We start from the raw sequence: 5,506 nt of genomic DNA, 5'->3' as shown, positions 1-5,506 counted from the left end.
ACGGTACGAGTCGATACGCGATTGTTACTGATCCTGCAATCGTCGTGTCGCGATTTCGAGCTATCACTGAGTTCGCATTAACTGGTCTGCAAGCGACTGGCCGTTCTCCTTTTCCGCCATTATTCGCGATATCGCTTCTCAGCTAGTTAAGGATTTAAACGAGCGGACAAGGACGCAACGCTCGGGTGACGCTGGTATACGCGCGCGCACACGACAGGAAAGAACCAATATGGCCGCATCTCGAACCAAAGATAGCCGCTTCTTTGTCCGCGCGTGTCTCGGAAACGAAAAATGGTCGCTCGTCGGCAACTACGCACCGGCAACTAGAAATTTTTCTAGAAGGTCCCTATTTCTCGCTCGGCTTCGTTATCACCCTGTTAACGAACGCTACCTTGGCACAGGCGATGCTGCATGATGTCCTGAAGATGCGCTGCACCGCTGGCTGCTTGTTGCGTGGGCCACGTGTTGCTGGAATGTTCTCGAGCTTCTCCGTGATGTCTCTGCGTCACTCCAGGGTGTCGGCGATGACCTCGTCAGGCGGCAAGGGCCGCTACCTCCTCGCTGCTCCTCAGGAAAACGCTCCTCCGCTCTCGACGGTGGAATCACGTCGGGGTCACCAATGTAGGATGGACTGGAGGTCACTCGACCCCAGGGCAGTCCTACTTTTGCCGTGTTCTTAATTTGAAGCTTTTCCTTCGAGCCCGAGATGAGGGTGGTGAAATGACGAGTTCAGTTATCAGTGTGGTGTAAACAAAATAGTATTTATTTTATATCTGCACACACCTGCGTATCACAGCGTTTTACGTAGTACACGCTATCGTTCAAAGCGACTCTCGGAACTCGAGTGGGGGAATTCCCGCCACTGTCGCTACTGTCGCGTTGCTACGCTGCCAACTGCCGCTATTCTCCACCACCGACTAGGTATAGAATAGACCTATCATCCAATGCTTTTTTCTGTCCCACGTTCATAGGGCTACGTAGCCCTATTACTATTTTAGTGTCAATATCCGACGTTACCGATAAAGCATGCATTCTGAGTATTATTAGCACAAATGAAGTGTTATATATTCCATTCATATTACGTGTATCTATATGATTTCACGAGAATAAAAATATCCGATGCTTCAATTTAAGGTTAAGGGATAAATATGACAGTCATGAAACATAAAACGGAAAAGTATATACTTTTTCACTTAACTACAAGACAATTTATTCTAAATGTATCGTTAATGGACATTTTTATTAACCATACTTTTTACATGTTCTTGTTTTATTCGTTTTTATATCTTGCCTTACATTGGTATATTTGTAACAGATAAATTCAGAATAGATGTAGTTTCATAAATAGTTTATCAAATCTACATGTGGGAGAATATATACACCGCTTTCATTAACATCTACATATTTATAATTTATATGGGAGTGTGAATAGTTTTACTGCCTATTGTAAGAATTTTAATACGCACGAACAATTACTTTCTGGCAATTGGTAAATTTTTACATATGAATTTACTTACACGTTATTTACTTCCAAAAATTTTATTTATTGCGAGAAATTAAATAATGAACGTATGTTAATATTCAGCTACGTGTCTCTCAAATTAAGTGAAATACAGAAGTTTTATTTTCTTGAAAATTAGTGTCAAAGAATGCAGCAACTGGTCAGATTAGTTTCGTAAATAAATCGAAACCCTGTATCGGCACATTGTTTTTTATGCTATCAAATATCACACGGAATCTTTTAGGAAGTAGTAAAATCTTTTACACAAATTCAATAAAATACTTTCAGGTACCCAGTTTAGGGCTATGAAATTAGAATGTTCAAGAAGAGCTAAAAAACTTTCATATTTGCAATTATTTTGTGAAATGAATAATAAATAAGGGTCTTAGGGATTTATACTGGAGAGCTAAATCTATAAAAGGAAAATGTCGCTTAAACAAATTAGTTAAATATGATATTTATTTGGGGAATATGAACATCATAAATAAACGAGAGGGGTAGAACGAGTTGCGGTAACGGTGCTCTCCGTCGGTGTCGACGCGTACCGAACGAGGCCGAAGATGGTCGGAGCGGGCGAAAGGGAGAGAGCGAGAGCGATACAGCGAACCGCAGTATCGGGGCTCTCCGTCGGTGTCGACGCGTGCTGAGGAATTTCAGTGGTCTATGAGGGGAGGTGTACGAGCGAGAGAGTACGGTAGAGCGTGCCGCGGTATCGGTGCTCTCCGTCGGTCCAACGCACTAGTGACTTTGCGTCACACAGTTAATTGACCTAGCCGTGTACGCCGTGTACCATTAGATTAGATTAGATTTTGATCGTTCTCCTGGGAGCGGGGAGTTTAAAATCCTCCACCCCTAGGCCCGGCCGTGGCTTAGTTCGAGCGCCTGTGGCCATCTCACCAGCCCTGCAATAGGACTGGGGTGGGCTTTACCCAGGGATAAGGATTCCCCCGGCATCTTCGCACCCGACCAACTTTTTTAGGCCCGGGCCGCATGAAGGCGAGATGCTACTTGCCTGGAGGTCGGAGAGTCACTAGGATCGTCCCATCCCTACCTACTGAGAATGGAGTATGTACGTCGGGGCAACCGATCTTTCGTCTCCATATAGTGAGTACCAGCGTCACTCTTTGCTTCACCCACAGACCGAGTCTGTACCAACGGGTGGGATATATCGTGCTTTTTGTACGTACCATCATCGAGAGAGAGCTGTATCGCCTAATATTCGCAACCCCCTGTGTATCTTGACCTGCCTATGTCCCGACTACTTCAGGAACCCCCCCACCCGCTGTTACCCAAATGTGTACAAATCTAACACCACCCCCCGTGTTTCAGGAGAAGGTGGGAGCCTCGCGGGACTCCGACAGAAATACATGGGGAGGCCGTTCTAGCCGACCTCTAGGAGAGACGTGGTCGGGTTCGGCGATCACCTCCCCTGAGAGCCGCAGCGGACCATAAATGAATCCACCTCCAGTCTGACGTTAGTCTAAAGCTACAGCGAGGTTGTGATTTTAGAGCGTGAAGACGATTGTATAGAGAGAGTAGATCGCGCCCACCCCCCACCCTAGATTACCAAGGAAATCGCGACGCGAGATCGTAATCAATGCCCACCGGACTTCGCCGAAATATCTCCGAAGAGGGAATATCAGCTATCATCAGGGGCATTGCTCGCGTTCGGTCTCGAATAATCGCCCCGCCCTATTGGTTGATGCCCTCTCTCTCCGGCGTACCACGGTCGTTGCAGCGTGTGCCAAACGCCTCCGCGATCCGTCGTCATATAATTGTGCTCCGGGATCGCGGTGTTTTATCGGCACGTGTGGCCTGTTTTCTCAGTAATGCCATACTGTACGTCTGGCGCCTCGTCCGTAATGAACTGCCTTCCAGATTACCGTGTCCACGGGACTCCTTGGGCCGATATCCGCGCAAAGGGATGCTCTTCATCCCCTCCGAGACTCGGTTTGTCAGTATACGTCCCGTTGTCCGGTATCGCAACCGGGCCCCTTCGCGTGAACCATGTGTGGGACGACCAGGCCTCCGAAGAGTTGTACCCCAATGTACACCGTGGAACGTCCCCAAAACCCACCTTCCCTCGGGCCCGATTGATCGATCCTGTCCACTGCTGGCTTGTCTTTATGGACACCGAGGAGGTATCCCTCGGCGGATACCCCCTTGGATCCAACATGGTTGACCTCGCGTCCTTGATCGCCGTGTTTCTTCGGCTGCATCGGTACCGGTGTATCCTTTGCCCACCGGTCGTCCGCGCGCGAACAAGTACGAGTACTCGAGAGCGAGTGAAATTGCATGCTCGAGCACGACCGTCCGCGCCGACGGCGGCGATCGGATTCTCGGTACCTGGTTGAAATTTCGAGAAATTTCTGGATCCGAGGACGAAGGGGGAATTTCACGTCTGATACACCGCCCGCGGGCGGATATCTCCGTCTCCCCCTTCACGGACGGTCCTCGAGTTCCGGGCCCTCACCACCCCAGGCTACCTCCCGGAACCCACCCGGTCCGTTGTCCACCGCGTAACCCGTGTCTGTCACCGCGATCCCTCACGCGGGGGTTACTGGTTTCGAGTCCCAGTTTTTCCGTCGTCCTGGGATCGCGGCGGGGACTGAGAGGCGAAATGCGGCTGGAGTCGACAGGGTTCCCCATCTGCCTTTCTCCCGTGGTGCCTCTTCACGAGTGGTCTTCGGGAAGACTTACAACCCCCGGTCTGCTTCCCTCCCGACTCGTATCCCGACACCCCGTCCGTACGGGCTCGGCACGCGTTCGTGGCTGGTTTGTCTCTTATTCGTTCTACTTTACACTTTTTTCGGACTGAGTCCTGTTTTTATTTGTTGTTATTATTTGTATTTCATATATATATTATTATTCTGTATTCTGTGTTTGCGTTATCGTTATTCCGAGTAACCGGTTCTTGTTTGAATTGATTCCTGTTAGTATTATTATCATTATTATTATTGTAATTTCTCACTTTTGTTCGTATTTGTTTCTTATTGTTATTATTGTTTCCTTCGAGTATCCGGTCTCGTTCCGTTATATGTGTTATTGCCTTGTGTTATACGGTTTCCGTTCTGACGTTGCTGTATCTTTTCGTATTTTATTCTCGTTTATTCGTTCCGTTATCATTCGTTCTAAGTTTCCCGGTCTTATTTTTGGTTTTTGGTTATTTTTAGTTTTTTTTTTTTTTTTTTTTTTTAGCCCGAGTTGTTCGATTCGTGCTCTGGTCTCTCATGTACATGCGTGTACGCTACCTCTCTGTTAGGGGGGGCGGGGGTAGTGTGGGACTCGCCCCAATAGGGAAGAACCCAGGGGGAATACCCACTAAAAGCTCACGGTGGCCGGGCTCGGCGCTCTGCGGGGAGGCACCGGGATCTCTTGCGAACACAACCGGTACCTCCCCAGCGTCAGCTCCGCCAGTTGACGGCGGAGCGCCCTCTCTGTGGTGGGGGGAGCGGAGAGCTCCCCCCCCCCCACCGGACCGCGGGTGCCACAGTCCCGCGATCCCAACGGTCCCTTTTAGTCGCCTCTTACGACAGGCAGGGATTACCGTGGGCGTATTCTCTGTTCCCCGCCACACAGGGAAGAAGCGCACCGCCGGGAGGAACGAACGTCCCCCCCCCGGGCGGCGGCATCGACGCGGGCACTTCTAGGGCTGGGGTGTCAGCCACACCCCCACATGCCCGGCGACCCCGCAACAGGCAGGCGAGCCCGAGGGCCCGTCGTCGCCAATCGTGCGGGGACGCCGCGTCGCGCCGGTCGCCCAGCGACCGGCCAAGAGGAGGGAGGGCTCAGGGGGCACCAGGCCCCCCCGCGGACGGGGCGGCGGCCAGCCGCCGACCCCCTGCGCGCCTCGCCCTCCTCCTCATGATGCGAGCGGGGTCGGTCACCTCCCGACCCCGCTCGTCGTCCTCCTTCCGCGAGACCACGTTCTCGCAGAAGGAGGACACCGCCCTCCACGACCCATCGCTCCCCACCATGGCAGCGACCACGGCAGGGAGCGAGAGG

The sequence above is a fragment of the Dufourea novaeangliae genome, unplaced genomic scaffold (assembly GCF_001272555.1).
Source record: "Dufourea novaeangliae isolate 0120121106 unplaced genomic scaffold, ASM127255v1 scaffold277, whole genome shotgun sequence".
Taxonomy (NCBI): domain Eukaryota; kingdom Metazoa; phylum Arthropoda; class Insecta; order Hymenoptera; family Halictidae; genus Dufourea; species Dufourea novaeangliae.
The sequence above is the reverse complement of the archived record's forward strand: the minus strand, read 5'-3'. Positions refer to the sequence as shown.